The sequence below is a fragment of the Triticum urartu genome, chromosome 5A, assembly GCF_056163025.1.
Source record: "Triticum urartu cultivar PI428250 chromosome 5A, HENAU_Tu73, whole genome shotgun sequence".
Classification (NCBI taxonomy): domain Eukaryota; kingdom Viridiplantae; phylum Streptophyta; class Magnoliopsida; order Poales; family Poaceae; genus Triticum; species Triticum urartu.
In genome coordinates this window covers 157,538,785-157,555,017 of record NC_141877.1, presented here as the reverse complement: position 1 = coordinate 157,555,017, position 16,233 = coordinate 157,538,785, and the positions used below count along the sequence as shown (strand labels likewise).

General features: G+C 49.4%; 1 pseudogene; it reads right to left on the bottom strand.

Moving 5' to 3' along the window:
* Positions 1-13,779: 13,779 nt before the first annotated feature.
* Positions 13,780-14,848, bottom strand: LOC147970662 (uracil-DNA glycosylase, mitochondrial pseudogene; annotated as a pseudogene).
* Between the last annotated feature and the right edge of the window lie 1,385 nt (positions 14,849-16,233).

Sequence of the window (16,233 nt, the reverse complement as noted above, 5' to 3'; positions counted from 1 at the left end):
CGGTCGGCCAAATCACTACTTGGACTGAATTCAATGAGGCTTTCCGTGAGCATCACATTCCGGAAGACTGACTGTGGATGCATATAGCCGTGAATTTGGGAATCTGGCACGTTATGCTCCTGAAGAAGTATCTACCGATGCTAAGAAGCAGGCAAGGTTCCGCAAGGGCCTTAGCCCTGAGCTTCGCCGCGATCTTCGTCTGCACGAGTGCACATCCTTTCAGAAGTTGGTCAATAAAGCCATCAGCGCTGAGACAGGCCAGTCTGACTATGATGCTTCACGCAAACACTCACGTGATTTTGGCTCTTCATCCGGCTCTGGAGCTTAGAAGCGTCGGGTGTGGATCCCAAGCACGGCACTGCCACCCAGGTTCATTCCGAGGCCATCCTTTGAGGCGCCTCGTCCCAACCAGCAGTTTGCACCGCCCAAGCCCTATGGTGGCCCCGCTGCTAATGCTTCTCCACGCCCCAATGTGGTGACATGCTTCAAGTGTGGAGAGCCGGGTCACTATAGTCGAGAGTGTCCCCAGAACAACCCCAGTCAGACTGGAAAGTCCGTTGGCCGTGGTAACCCAGCGGGAAAGACATTCTACGCCAAGCCGGTCACCACTGCACGTGGCCATGTTAACTATGTCTCAACCGAGGAGGCTCATGAGGATCCTAATGTCATCCTTGGTACGCTCCTTGTTAACTGCCATCCGGCATCTGTTCTTTTTGATACTGGAGCAATTCATTCATTCATATCCGAGAACTATGCTCGATTGCATAACACGACATTCTGTGACATGCCCACTTCCATGGTAATTCAAACTCCGGGTTCCAAATGGAAAACTTCTAGAGTAAGCCATGGGAACGAAATTCTTGTCGATAGACTTGTCTTCCTTGCATCCTTAATAGCTCTCAAGTCCTCGGACATAAACATCATCTTGGGTATGGACTAGATGTCAGCTCATTATGCTAAGATTGATTGTGCCACTAGAACCGTTCAACTTACTCATCCATCGGGCAAGACAGTCAATGTCTTAACTCGAGTGGCCAAGCGCTAGCTTTACTCCCTAAATGCCAACCCCCTTCCAGACCTTGAGGATGTTCCGGTAGTCCAGGACTTCCTGGATGTCTTTCCCGAAGAACTGCCAGGTGTTCCACCTGACAGGGATGTCGAGTTCATGATAGACCTTTGTCCCAGGAACCGTTCCAATTTCTAGGAGACCCTACAAGATGGCACCCTTAGAACTAGTCGAGCTTAAGAATCAACTCGATGAGTCCTTGAAAAAGGGTTTCATCCGTCCTAGTTCCTCTCCTTGGGCTTGCCCCGTCCTCTTTGTCAAGAAGAAGGATGGAACAGATCGAATGGTTGTAGATTACCGACCTGTCAACCTGGTCACCATCAAGAACAAGTATCCGCTTCCCAGGATCAACGATCTGTATGATCAGCTCGCTCGATCCTCAGTCTTTTCCAAGATGGATTTGAGGTTAGGCTACCATCAGATCAAAATTAGAAACGGGGACATTCCCAAAACGGCCTTTGTTACTCGTTATGGCCAATACGAGTACACCATTATGTCCTTCGGTTTAACCAATGCCCCAGCTACCTTCTCTCGGTTAATGAACTCGGTCTTCATGGAGTACTTGGATAAATTCGTCGTAGTATACCTCGATGACATACTCATCTACTCCAAGAATGAAGAGGAACATGCCGAACATCTAATGCTGGTATTGATGAAACTTTGAGAGCATCGCCTTTATGCCAAATTCTCCAAGTGTGAATTTTGGTTGCCAGAAGTGACCTATCTAGGCCATGTAATCTCTGGTAAGGGTATTGCTGTCAATCCCGAACGAGTTCAAGCCGTCCTTGATTGGACTCCACCTGAGACGGTCAAGCAAGTTTGGAGTTTCCTTGGCTTAGCGAGCTATTGCCGCCGCTTCGTCGAGAATTTCTCCAAGGTTGCTAAACCTCTAACTGAACTCCTCAAGAAAGATAAAAGGTTCGAGTGGACTCCACGGTGCGAGTTCAGTTTTCAGGAACTGAAAAGACGCCTGACATCTGCTCCCATACTGGTACCACCAGATTTCTCCAAGGACTTTGTTATCTATTGTGACGCCTCGCGACAAGGACTAGGTTGCATACTCATGCAGGATCGTCAGGTAATTTCCTATGCTTCACGGCAATTACACCCACATGAGGAAAACTATCCCACACATGATCTAGAGCTTGCAGCTGTAGTCCATGCACTCAAAACTTGGCGACATTACCTCCTTGGTAATCGTTGCGAGATCTTCACCGATCACCAAAGTTTGAAATATATCTTCACCCAACCGGATTTGAATCTCAGGCAACGACGTTGGGTCGAGTTGATCTCGGATTACGACTTAGGAATAACTTACACCCCGGGCAAAGCCAATGTCATGGCTGATGCGCTAAGTCATAAATCTTATTGTAACAACCTGATATTACACCAAAGCCAACCACTTCTCCACGAGGAATTTCGTAAGCTCAATCTTCACATTGTTCCTCGAGGATTCCTATCCACACTGGTGGCGAAACCTACCCTTACGGATCAGATCATCAAGGCACAGAAGGTAGATCTGGGAATCTCCCGTATTAAGAGAAACATTAAGAAAGGAGTCGCGAATTGTTTCTCCATTGATGATCAAGGTGTCGTATACTTTGGAAACCGCTTAGTGGTTCCAAAGGCACGAAACCTGAGGCGGCTGATCCTTAAGGAAGCTCATGAATCCCCTCTCACCATTCATCCAGGTAGTACTAAAATGTGTGAAGACCTACGCCAGAGGTTTTGGTGGACTAGGATGAAGAGAGAAATCGCTCAATACATTGCTAATTGCGACGTTTGTCGTCGTGTTAAAGCAGAGCATCAACGGCCTGCTGGCACCCTTCAACCTTTGGCTATTCACGAGTGGAAATGGGATAAAATTAGTATGGATTTCATCACTGGGTTTCCCAGGACCAAGAGAGGGAATAGTGCCATCTTTGTCGTGATCGACCGCCTTTCCAAGGTAGCCCATTTCCTACCTGTTCGTGAGAGTATCACCGCTAGCCAGCTAGCTGAGCTATACATCTCCCGAATAGTGTCACTTCATGGTGTCCCATTGGAAATTAACTCAGACCGTGGGAGTCTCTTCACCTCTCGATTTTGGGAAAGTTTCCAAAATGCTATGGGAACTCGTCTCTCTTTTAGCACCGCCTTCCATCCTCAACCAAGTGGTCAAGTAGAGCGAGTCAATCAAATTCTGGAAGATATGCTCCGAGCTTCTGTCCTCTCGTTCAGAATGGGTTGGGAGAATTGCCTTCCATTCGCGGAGTTTGCTTATAACAATAGTTATCAAGATAGCTTGGGCAAGGATCCTTTCGAAGTTCTCTATATACGAAAATGTCGAACGCCTCTTAACTGGTCAGAAACCGGGGAAAGACAACTCTTTGGCCCGGATATGATTCAGGAAGCAGAAGAGCAGGTTCGCGTTATTCGTGAGAAATTGAAAACAGCCCAATCTCGTCAAAATAGTCAATATGATCGTAAACATAAGCTTATGACTTATGAAGTCGGTGAGAAGGCTTACCTTCGGGTTACTCCGTTAAAGGGAACCCATCGTTTCGGTATCAAAGGCAAATTGGCTCCTCGTTACATCGGACCCTTTCACATTCTTGCCAAACGAGGAGAACTTGCCTACCAATTGGAACTACCTTCGCATCTTTCCAGAGTTCACGATGTCTTCCACGTTTCTCAACTCAGGCGTTGCTTCGCGGATCCTATCCGTGGAGTAGACCACGAAACGCTTGATTTACAAGATAACCTCTCATATCGGGAATATCCCGTTCTTATCCTTGATCAAGCCGAGCGTACCACTCGATGTCATAATATCAAGTTTCTCAAGGTTCAATGGTCACACCATTCCGAGAAAGAAGCCACTTGGGAAAGGGAGGATCGTCTTCGACTCGAGTACCCCACCTTCTTTCCGGAGGATCCTAAATCTCGGGACGAGATTCTTTTGAGTGGGGGTGAGTTTTCACACCCTAGCTAGTTCGAGCATTAGAGTGTGCATCATGTTTAAATTCCTTTTAAATTTGAAATGGGGATGACAGAACCCCCAGCACCCCCCCTGGAACAACTAGGGTTTACTAAAAACTTTTTCAATGAACCTGAAATGCCCTTCTAAAAAGCCCACCCTTTTTGTTTTGGGTTAAAACCTTTGACAAAAATGGTGCACATTTTTCTAGGACATCTAAGGTCATTGGATTAATCCTTATGGTATTTTCATTTGGGCATTTAAATGCTATAAAATATTTTAAATGCTCAAATAATCATAAACTAAAATGTTTGCTGCTGGATATTTTCTAAGCAGTGGCCATGATTAATTTTATGATTTTTGGTAATGCCCTGGCATTTTTAATAAAGCCCTGAAGTTACAGAAATAATAATAATAATAATAACAGAAAGGAGAGAAAGAACAGGGACTTACCTGGCGCAGCCCACCAGCCCACCTGGCTCGGCCCAGTCCACTAGCTCATGCCAGTCGTCCCCCTCCTCTCGCCAGGAGGACGAGGAGCGCGTGGCCGGCGCCCGCGGCCACACGCCGGCCACCTCCTGCTTCCGCCGATGCCCTGGAGGCGTCCACGAGTGCCACGCCGACCTCCACGTCTCCCTCACTTTCTTCCCACTCTCCCCGTGGCCTCTCCCCCTCTCTGGCTCTCTCCCCATCTTCCTGCCGAGCGCAGCCGTCGCCGCCGACAAGCTTCACCGTAGCCACCGCCGTCCATTCGTTGCCCCATCATGCCAGGAAGCTCCGCCGTCGTCAACTACATCAAGTAGGCCGAGCCCCGAGCGCTCGCTCGCCCCGGAGACGCTGCACCGAGCTTGTCCTCAACTCCGGCCACCGGAGATCCCCTTCGTCGCCCCGCTCGCTCCAGCCCTTCCCCGAGCTCACGTTCGCTCCCCTGCAATAGCTGTGAGCTCCGCCACCGTTTCCCCCTCTCCCCGCGCTCGTCCGCGTCCTCTAACCACCTCTGCCATCAAAGCCGAAGCTCGCCGCCGCCACCGCACGTCGCCGTCATGGCCATAGGCACGTTGGGACGCCATAGAGCATGCCTTCGTCTTCCACGCACTCGCAGGAGCCCGTAGCACCCCTGCACGCCCCTCGCCGTGCCCCCTAGCGACTAGCTCAACCTCACCCGAGCTCCGGCCGCCGCCAAACTCGTCGCCGGCGACGTTTCCAGCCACCCCAGCTCCACCCACTGCCACCACTCAACGCGGCTTCCTCCCCGCATCACGTAGATAGTCTCCGCCGCCCATTTGGTCGCCGGAGTGCAAATCCCGCACTGCTCCACCGCGTCTGGCCTCACCGGAGGCTAGACGCCGGCGAGTTTGACTCTGTTTGACCCCTGTGTGGGCCCAGGTTGACCCCCCTTGAGTCTATGACAGGTGGGGCCGGTCTGCTAATTAGTTTAGGATTAGTTATAACTAATTTTAATTAGTTTAGTCACTGACATGTGGGCCCAGGCCCCACTGACAGCTAATTAGTGTTAATTTAATTCTGTCAATTAGCTGAGTCACTGACAGACAGGGCCACCAGTCAGGTTTGACCTGGCCAACCCAGTTGACCACTGACGTCACACCTATGTCATGCTGACGCATTAATTCAATTACTGGATTTATTCTAATATAGGAAATTCCAGAAAATAGCCAAAACTTCTAAAAATCATAGAAAATAAACCATAGATCCAAATGCAAAGATTTATATATGAAAAATGATCAGAAAAATTCAATCTATCCATCTGTAATGGTTACATGCATGACAAAACAAGTTAACCTTGCTGTTTAAGCAGAATAAGATAATGCACTAATAAGGCCATGTTAAATGAGCTAACATTTGAATCTTTGATTCAAATGAGTTCATTCCATCCTGTTTTAGCTTGCATTAGGCCAAGACACATTCATTTTGCCATGTCATAGCATGCATCATACTGTTGCATATTGTCATGTGTTCATTATGTTCGGTGTATCTTTCGTGGTAGGTTCTGCCTCCGAGGATAACCCCGAGTATCCGTCTGAAGGGCATTACCCTACTACCACTACAACAGGCAAGCAACCATTGATCATTCCGATACAAACCCATGTTCTTGCTTCTGCTCTTGTTTACTGCATTAAGACAACGCGATTCAAACTACTGTGTGCAACGGTAGTTGAACCCTTATCCTCTGCATGACCTGTCATTGCCACAATAACTAGATGAAACCCACTAGCATGTCTAGGAGTTGATTGAGCCATGTATGTGATTCCTACCTTGCTATGCCTGCTATGCTTAGAGTTGTGTCAGGTCTGGTCCATCTGGGTGATGGGCTAGAGTGAAATGGTTATATCGGTAATGTGAGGGATGTGATGAACATTATTTGGTAAAGGTATCGATGAGAGGCCATGTAGGAGTACATGGTGAGTTGTTTCATTGAGGCCGTCCATAAGAACTGAGATCTGCATGTGTGATTTAAGATGCAGTTACTACCATACATTGGGCCTGAAACCAATGGACCCTCTCGGCTTCTTATTCACCCTAGTACTCTGTCCAGGAGTTGCAAATAGTTTCTGGTGTTTGTAGGTTATGTGTTGGCGGCCGTGCGTAGCGCTGATCCTAGGGGTGGGCTATGTTGCGGTATATACACCGTGGCACGGTGTACCGAGTCACCCATTTGGTGTCTCGGGAACCCTGTTCACATCGTTCGGGGCCGTATGTGAAAACCTCAGCCGGACTCCCTGCGGATGGAACCTGGATAGGCGATACACCTGGACTAGAGACTTGAGTGTTTGGGTAGGCCGTGGCGGACACCCTCGTTGGGCTTCCGCTTGAAGGTTGCCGAGTACATGTCGTGTAAATGGCGGTAAGTGGTGAAAGCGTGTATGAAGAAGTACACCCCTGCAGGGTATAAAACTATTCGAATAGCTGCGTCCGGGTTAAAGGACTACTTGGTTGCCTATACAGTTCATAGACAAGTTAATGGTTACTACTAAAAGACTCAAGATAAGTGTGAGTACCGAGGATGGCCCTCTCATAGGATGACGAGGGAGGATCCCCGGTGGAGTATTGTGTCGGTGAGTAGTGGACTCGTGTGCGAAAACTATTTTACTAGTGGAGTTCCGTAGGATAGACTAGCCAAGAATCAAAGCTGGCTTGCTGCAATAACCCCAGCACCTTCTGGAGAATGAGCATGTATAGTAGGTTCTGTTGTAAGACTTGCTGAGTACCTTTGTACTCATGTTTGCTTAATTACTGTTTTCAGACGACAACACCGCCCCCTCTGATGGGTTCTACGTAGACCTTGATGTCGACGAGTACCTAGCCACCCAGGTGGTGATCCTGGCCATGGAGGACCCTATGTAGATAGACAGGCTTCGAAAGCCTTCTTGCTTTCTAGTGTCTGTACCCAGACTATTTACTTCCGCTTGTGCTTGTATGATTGTATGACTTGAGTGTTGGGTCGTGTGCCCCCTACTTGTATGAACATGTTATGTATGGCTCTTTGGAGCCTTTAAATAAAGTACTTGAGTTGTAGAGTTCTGTTGTGATGCAATGTTGTATGTACTCATATCGGGCATATTGTGTGTATGATAGAAATGCTTGGTATGAGTGGGATCCGACAATCTAGTTGTTTATCCTTGGTAGCCTTCCTTATGGGGAAATGTAGTCTAGTGTTCCTCGAGCCATAGTAGTCCACTACAGCCCGGTTCACCGGAGACCTGCTAGCCCAGCACTACTGCTCAGGACACTTGACTGGCCGGCATGTGTTTCACTTTGTTCCTATGTCTGTCCCTTCGGGGAAATGTCACGCGGTGACATCCGGAGTCCTGTTAGCCCAGTGCTATAGCCCGGAATCACTCGCTGATGACCGACATGCTCGATGTGATTCATGTTGGCCCGGGTTCTCTGTCATATGGATGCTAGCGACACTATCATATATGTGAGCCAAAAGGCGCAAATGGTCCCGAGCCATGGTAAGGCGACACCCGTGCGATACCGTGCGTGAGGCCGCAATGTGATATGAGGTGTTACCGGCTAGATCGATGTGACTTGGAATCGGGGTCCTGACACCGTCCACCCATTCATACACCAAGGCCGCGAAAACGCGTGAAGCCCCACACCCTCCTCCGTCCGCCACCCAACCGGAGCCTCTTCCCCGATGATGTCGTCCACAACAACACCTCGACGTCCCTCATCCACCGTACCGGATGAGGATCCGTCGACGATCTCATCGTCCCGCCGGTTCAGCCACCCCGTCCTCCACCTCTAAGTAGCTGCCCTAATGTTCCCCTCGTCTTTGATGCCACCTCCACTACTAGGAAAAGGCCTACTAATGGCGCACCTAATTTGGCCATTAATGGCGCATTAGTGGTGCGCCATTAGTGCCATGCCATTAGTATATTTTACTAATGGCGCACCACTGGTGCGCCATTAGTATCTGGTATACTAATGGCAGACCTCAGATGCGCCATTAGTATATACAACAGTGCGCCATTAGTATGCCTCCCAGGGGGGCATGTATACCCAGGTGCTTTGGCATACTAATGGCGCACAACAACAAGATGCGCCATTAGTAACTTCGGCATACTAATGGCGCACTGTCTAATGATGCGCCATTAGTATCCTTTGGCATACTAATGGCGCACTATGATGTGATGCGCCATTAGTATGAATATTAGGTTTTTTTATTTTTTAATTTTCTGTTTTTTGCACAGGTTACAAAATGTATAATTGGACAAAATATAGACAGCACACATCAACAACAGATTCATCGAATACAATAGAAGATTAGTCTCTGAATACAATTCATCATATTAGTCTCCGAATACAATTCATCATATTAGTCTCCGAATTGAAAAGACCGAACAAAGATAGAACATTATATTACAAGTCTCAAGACCGCGAGTAGCGAGTTTGTCTTCACATTACAAGTCGATATCGATCATCTAAACTACCATCACATAGAAGAGAGCTGCGGTCATCACGATGAGCATCATCACGATGAAACTCGTCTTCATCCGGTTCCTCCAACGCTCCCTCCCCTCTCCCGCTAGATAGCGGGCGTATCTAGATTCGGCCTCGGCCCTAGTGGTGTACCCTTTGTAACTGTTACCGCTGAATCAGTGAACCTGTCTCCGACACTCCTCACAGTCGTCGTAGACTCCGGGAACCTTACCCTTGTACACGACATACGACGGCATCGCTATGCACTAGCCAAACGAAATGTTAGTACCAATTCACAGACAATACATAAGCAATATATAAGTATGCAACAGAACGATCGGAAGAGAAAAGCAAGACATTAATAGCATCGATTACATCTAAGTTGAACGACTCTCGAAACCAAAGAGACATACTACAAGTTCATTAAAGTTTAATTACAACATGAGCCAATCGATGTTTCAGAACTAGACACAGCATCACTGCTTTCGACTCGACTCAAGGGACCGGAGCGTGGATGAAGCCGCCGTCTATCGTGGGAGTCATGAAATAACGGTCGTTGTCAACCTGCATTTGTAGAAATTGTGTCGATGTCACTGTTGGACGGTTGATTTCTGAGGTAGAACTGCCCCGAGGTATGAAGGACATCTTGATGGATGATTTCCACAAACTCCGACTGGATGCGAAAGAATTCTTGTCTGATGTCCGCGTCCTGGATTGCCGACACGCTCGCGGCCCAATCTTTGAGTTTACTCGGTAGCAGAAGTTGATGATGGTCCCGTACGATCACCCGCATGTGATGGATGGCATAGTAGGCACCCTTCTGACCGCCAGGCGGCTGCTTGACGCAGCAGAACGTCGTATTGTGGGAGAACACGTGCTTGCCATACTTACGAATAGGCCTGGTGAAGGTGCCTCCAGATTTGGCGTAGCCGGGGAGAACATCATCAAGAACCTTCTTGACATTTGTGTAGTCTACGTTCGAATGACGGTCCGGGTCGAAATACGTGGCCATGGAATATTTGGGGCTTAGGAGGATGAGCGTGCAATGTGTGTCACTGCAGAAAACACGGAATGTTAAAAGAAAAACGATCGAAATCTAAGAATTCATATGTTACGGGGTGGTTGAGGGGAGGACTTACTCGGGAAAGTAAGGCACGAGGAAGTTATCCTTATCTTGGTTTGCCAGAATGACGCCTTCGAGGTAAGAACTCGCGACTTGCCGGTCCCCAGCGCTGCCCAAGATCTTGGCACGCATCTAGAAGGGGTCGACTATCACGATGTCCGGGGTCTTGTCGCGAATGATCCGCATCTCCATACTCAGCAAAAATAGCCGAACGAAGGTGTAGTGCAACGGATGAAGGTTCAACATAGCGTGGATATCATCAAACCGCAGGACGATCGTACCCCCGATGGAGTTATCCACAAAGCCCTTGCCCTCTGGCACCTTGGCCGCAAAAACCGGGTATGCCACATCCTTTTCTCTGAGACGCCGCTTCTCCAAAGAAAGAACACAGTCATGCAGACTCCGCATAGCACCGGTTGCAGCATCGAGCATATTTCTCGGTAGCATCGGCCTACCCGCCACATGCAGCCTCCTCATTAAATCCTTAGGTGAAGGTGGCCCGTCCTGAGCACGGATCGTACTCGGTGCCGGCTGGCCCGCACCCTTGTTAGTCTTTCTTTTGCGTGCCTTCTTCTTCTCCTGTAATGGGACCGAGTTCTGCTCACAAACCGCCTTCTTGAGTGTGTTGGGGCTGATAATATTTTGCACCTCGCCTATCTGAGGCTTGGTGAAGTCGGCAGCTGGAGGCGTCTCCTGAGAGCTGAACTGCAGACGACGCCTGTTGCAACTTGGCTTCTCCGCGGTACCAGCTAGATCGCGCACGTATTTTTTGGGTTGGGTTCTTCAGAAGGAGGCCCCATGAAGTCGCCACCGTACCCATGATCGGCAAAGTACTGATCGACGTTGCCAAATGTATCGTCGTCGTCGTCGTTCTGATCCTGTGCCATATGCATGTTTGGATCCAGTGGCATAGGGATGTCCGGCACCGTTGCGGCGGTCTTGCCATGGGGCCGACTTGGCGCCGGCACGACTGGCGGTGTTGTCTTTGGGGTGGTGTCCCCCGCCCCCAAACGAATCTGGCTCTTCGGCCAAAGCAGGGGCCAGCTCAGGCAGGCGCTGAGGGTCATCACGTCATCATCGTCGGCCCCGACGGGTCGAATCGGAGGTAACAACTCGTTGCAGCCTAGCAGCACCCAAACCAGTTGAACCCTAAACCAGTTGGGTGGCATCTGGGTACCATGGAACAAGGGGTTGCCCGGTTGAACGATTTTGCCCTTGGCGACATCGACCAAATCGTTGTTCACGAAGTGCGGGAGAGTGCACGGAACGTCGGCGGCGCCCTGCGAAAACATGTAGGGCGTCAGGGATGCCCAGTCAAAGGCAAGGAGATGAAGTCCTCGGCCGAGAGAGGCTTAATTAGTTACCGTGATGATGGCGTCGAGCTCAGCTAATGTCGAGGCACCGCCAACGGCGGGCGTGCAGTTGATGGAGGGGCCGCTTGCTGCAGAGGTGGCAGCCGGCGTACACCCGGGTTCATTAAGCTCCCGTGCCGGCGTCGGAGACACCAATGCCGCCTCCGCCGGAGACACCAATGGCCCCGCCATCACGTTCTGCGAGTTGCTGGCCGTGAAGCTAGGAATCGGGGGCGGCCCCTGTTGGCCACCCGCAATCCACGCACTCAACCCCTCGATCAAGGTAGGCACAATGGTGGTGATCGTCGCTCCGAGTTGTTGTTGCACTTGCTCTTGGACAATCTCCGGAATCCGCGCCACCTGTGCCTTGAGTTCTTGAACCTCGCGCGCCTAGCTTTCCAAGCTGGTCTTTTTCTCCTTTCGCCCACCAGTGTTATAGTATGACGACCATTTTGTCGACAAGCCTTTGCCGGCCACACGACCAGCTGACGTCGGCTTACTGAGCTTATCCTTGTTCTTCATTACATTCAACGCCCTATTTAGAGTGGTGTCCCAAGGGTTGCTCTTAGTCGACCCCGCGCTACTACTTTCAGTCGCCTGCGGAAGGAATGTGAACCATTTAGAAATTTGGCTTCATTAATTAGAATGCAACCATATGGAGCTAATTACGCGGGGGTGTATTCCTTACCAGAACAAGCTCAAGCGCCCTGGTCTTCGGATCCGTGGTAAGCTCCTTTGTTTTCGGGTCCTTCTTGTACCGGGCCCTGACAAAGTTCATGGTCTGCTTGTAACCGTATTTATCGAAGAGGGGCGGTAGGCCTTGCTCGGCACGGTCCACCTCCTCCTTGTCCCATATAGGCTCCGCCACTCTGTAACCGCCGGGACCGAGCGTGTGTTCCCCTAAGTTCAGCTCCCGCATTTCTTTCCCCCACTGACTTGATTCGGAGTTTGCGGTGCTCGAGCAATTGATCTTGAAGTCGTTGTAGTCATCTTCGGTGATCGAAGGATTTTTCTCCTTGATCTTCTCATAACTCTCACCTTTCTCGATCATTCTCTTCACATTGCTTTTCCAAGTAGACAGGGCCTTGCTCATCTTCGTGAGGGCAGCATTGTTCACTTTATTCCCTTTCAGGCTTGTGTTTTCAAATTCAGCGGGGAACTTGTATCGTTCGTGCAGCTTCGTGAAGAGGAGGTTGCGCAAATTCCCTCGGTCAGGATGCCTCAGGTTCTCGGTGTTGATCGAGACGGTGCTCTGGAGAATGCACCCGAGCTGAAGCGAGTACCCCTTGACTATTCATTCGGGCGCCGTTGGATTCCCGTCGGAGTCCACTTCAGTAACTTCCTCCTTGAGGGTGCGGAGCACGGTCGAGCGCCAGTCCTTCCGTTGCCTCTTCAGTTGGCTGCCATCTGTGCGTGCGCCGCCATCATCAGTGGTGGCATCCTCGACGGCACCATCAGTGGTGGCATCAGTGGGGTCATCCTCGGCGGCACCATCAGTGGTCTCAGGATCGGTGGGGAAGGCGGTGTCCTCATACAAGTGAGGTTGTTCCTCCATCTCCTGGGACAGCTCCCAGAATGCCTTGCCGCCCGAACCCCCGGCCTCATCGTTGTTGGCCATGTTTCTCTCTAAATAGGAACAAAGTTTGGTCAAAAAGTTGGTTATTGTCAAGGAACAAGATCATGGTCTCATCATTTAGGGTTTGTCGACACCGAGGCATCCTAAAAGCTAAGCTTTTATCATTGAGGGTTTTTCGACGCCGAGGCACCCTAAAAGCCTAAGCTTTCATCATTTCGGTTTTTATCGACATCGAGGCACCCTAAAAGCCAAGGTTGTATAATTAATGGTTTGTCGACACCCATGCATTAGTCACAAGTACCCCATATGTCCTATTTTTAGCAAAGTCATGCTAAAATTCACGGAAAATTTCAGCATGACCTTTGCTGAAAATAGGACATATGGAGTACCCGAATTTGCCGGAACGGAAGTTAATCGACATTCCGGCAAACTCAAGGGCCTCTCGGGTGGACAAGGCAAAAAAGGCCTCCATCACAACATGGAAAATACATTGGCATGTGAAGAGGTGAAACAATATATGCATCTCCAAGCAGTATCATTCAACATTTTGGACAAACCACTACAAGCAATACTGGATCAGATACAAGAAGAATGTGAGAAAATGCAGACAAATACTAACAGATTGAGGTGTTTAACTTGTGGTGCTCTCTGTGCTATTAACATTTCAAGTCAAAACCTTTTCTGGTTAGTAAGTGTTTCTTGAGCATATGTATGTAGTAAGTGTTTCTGCTCTCAGTGTTTCAGAACACATATTTTAGCTAGCTATCTGTTCACAATCTGCAACATGAGACACTGAAAACAATTGCTGCCAATGAATCTACACTTCTATAAGAAAATAAATCAGAAACTTAGTCTGTCATCATTAGGCAGCCACCATTATTTATTCCGTTATGTTAAAGCAGAAATAGAAAAATAGACTGAAAACACTAAGATCAGAAACTTAGTGCATGATACAGATGCAAAGTAGGTTCAAAGACAAATGAAGACCATATGGTAAGTACAACAAGCGAAATAGGATCACCAACTAATAGCTGAATGAAAGGCATATATATGACAGGCATATTTTCCGGCTACAAAGTGTTGTGGCAAATATTCCAGGCACCACAATGTGATCACACAAATAAAATAGCCTCAAACCAGTTATTCTCGCATGATAATATGAAAATGCATATGGCACTGCCAAATTATACTATCCATATTTTGGTATAATGTCATTATTCCATACAGCAGGCAGCACTGTCACCACAAATCAGTCATTTTTTCTATCCATGTTTCAATTTGATGCCATCACTCCATTCAGCAAGCAGCATTGTAACAAAAAGAAATTCTAGGCGCAAATTTCTTCAGAATGAAATTAAGTTAGTGAAACTGTCACACATTTCTTCACAATGAAAATGAAGCAGCAGGTGAACAAGTACATGATTCGTAGACTTGAGTGGCTTGGTATTTGGGTACCTGGCCGATGATGACGGCTTTGACGTTGTGGAAGGGGGTGGTGTGGAGCGCGTGGAAGACGAGGTGGGGCGGCGGGTAGACGGGCACCTTGGCGTGCAGGCGCTCGTGGGCGACGAAGCGGCAGAGGTCGAGCGCGTAGGGCTTGCGCAGCTCCCCGGACAGCGCCTCCAGCCATGTCTCCTCCACGAGCAGCTCCTCCAGCTTCGCGGCGCCGCCGGCCGCTAGATGCGAAACCCCCAGCAGTTCAGTTAGAACCCTAGCCAGGGTCCGGGGAGCGGGGGGCGTGGAGAAAGAGGGTACCTTTGGACTCGGCGAGGCGGAGGTTGCGCCGCGCGCGGGCGAGGCATCGAGGCGGCGTCGGGGCGTCGAGGCGGCGTCGAGGCGGCGGGGCAGCGGCGTCGGGAGAGGAGAGGGGAAGGGGATCGAGGGCGAGGGCGAGGGAGAGAGAGGGGATAGGTTTGGGCCGGGGAGGAAATATGGATGGGGGTGGCACAATACTAATGGCGCACCACCCCTCGGTGCGCCATAAGTACATCCATACTAATGGCGCACCTCACCCTAGTGCGCCATTAGTATTTTTTTTGATTTCTTCTCGAGCCAGCAGGTTATCTTCCACCTGACCTGATCCACATCAAGTTCTCTCTACTAGCTCGACTGGTCAGCAGCTAGTTCTCACACCAGGAGGTCCTGGGTTTGATTCCTAGACTCCACAATTTTTTTATGCATTTAAAATGTTGTTTGATACTTATTTGTGTTTAAATATGTTCAAACTTGTTTAAATCATAACAGTAATATTTTTTTATAAGACAGTAATAATTTTTTAAAAAATATCATCAAACAGTAATGCCGGTGGAGCGGGGGAGGGTGCGGGGGGTGCGGGGGGTCGGCGGCGGCGGTTGAGTAGGGGAGGGGTGCGGGGGGTCGGCGGCGGCGGTTGAGTAGGGGAATCGAGGGTGCGGGGGGTCGGCGGCGGCGGCCGGTGGACCGGGGGGTGCTCGGCGGCGAGGAGGACCGGATTTGGCGAGGTGGGATAGCGGTCGAGATGGAGGGGGATCGAGATCGAGTGTCCATGAAATTTAAAAATATTCATGATAGTTCAAAAAGTGCACATGAAATACATTTAAAATGTTGTTTGATACTTATTTGTGTTTAAATATGTTCAAACTTGTTTAAATCATAACAGTAATATTTTTTTATAAGACAGTAATAATTTTTTAAAAAATATCATCAAACAGTAATGCCGGTGGAGCGGGGGAGGGTGCGGGGGGTGCGGGGGGTCGGCGGCGGCGGTTGAGTAGGGGAGGGGTGCGGGGGGTCGGCGACGGCGGTTGAGTAGGGGAACCGAGGGTGCGGGGGGTCGGCGGCGGCCGGTGGACTGGGGGGTGCTCGGCGGCGAGGGGGACCGGATTTGGCGAGGTGGGATAGCGGTCGAGATGGAGGGGGATCGAGATCGAGTGTCCATGAAATTTAAAAATATTCATGATAGTTCAAAAAGTGCACATGAAATACAATCGAGAAATGAAGGCTATGATTTAAATACAATCGATCTTAGCTAGCTATCTGTTCACAATCTTCTTGCCCTTCTTTTTCGCAAATGGAGTTCTTCTGTGGAACGGACGTCCTTTAGGTAGGGTGGTCCTGCTTCTTCTTGTGGTGTATGCTGCTACTTCATCATCGTCGTCATGTTCGATCCTCGGGTCGCCGTACTTGTCGAAGTCTTGCTCATTGGCTACTCCATCCATTCCGATGATCTTCCTTTTG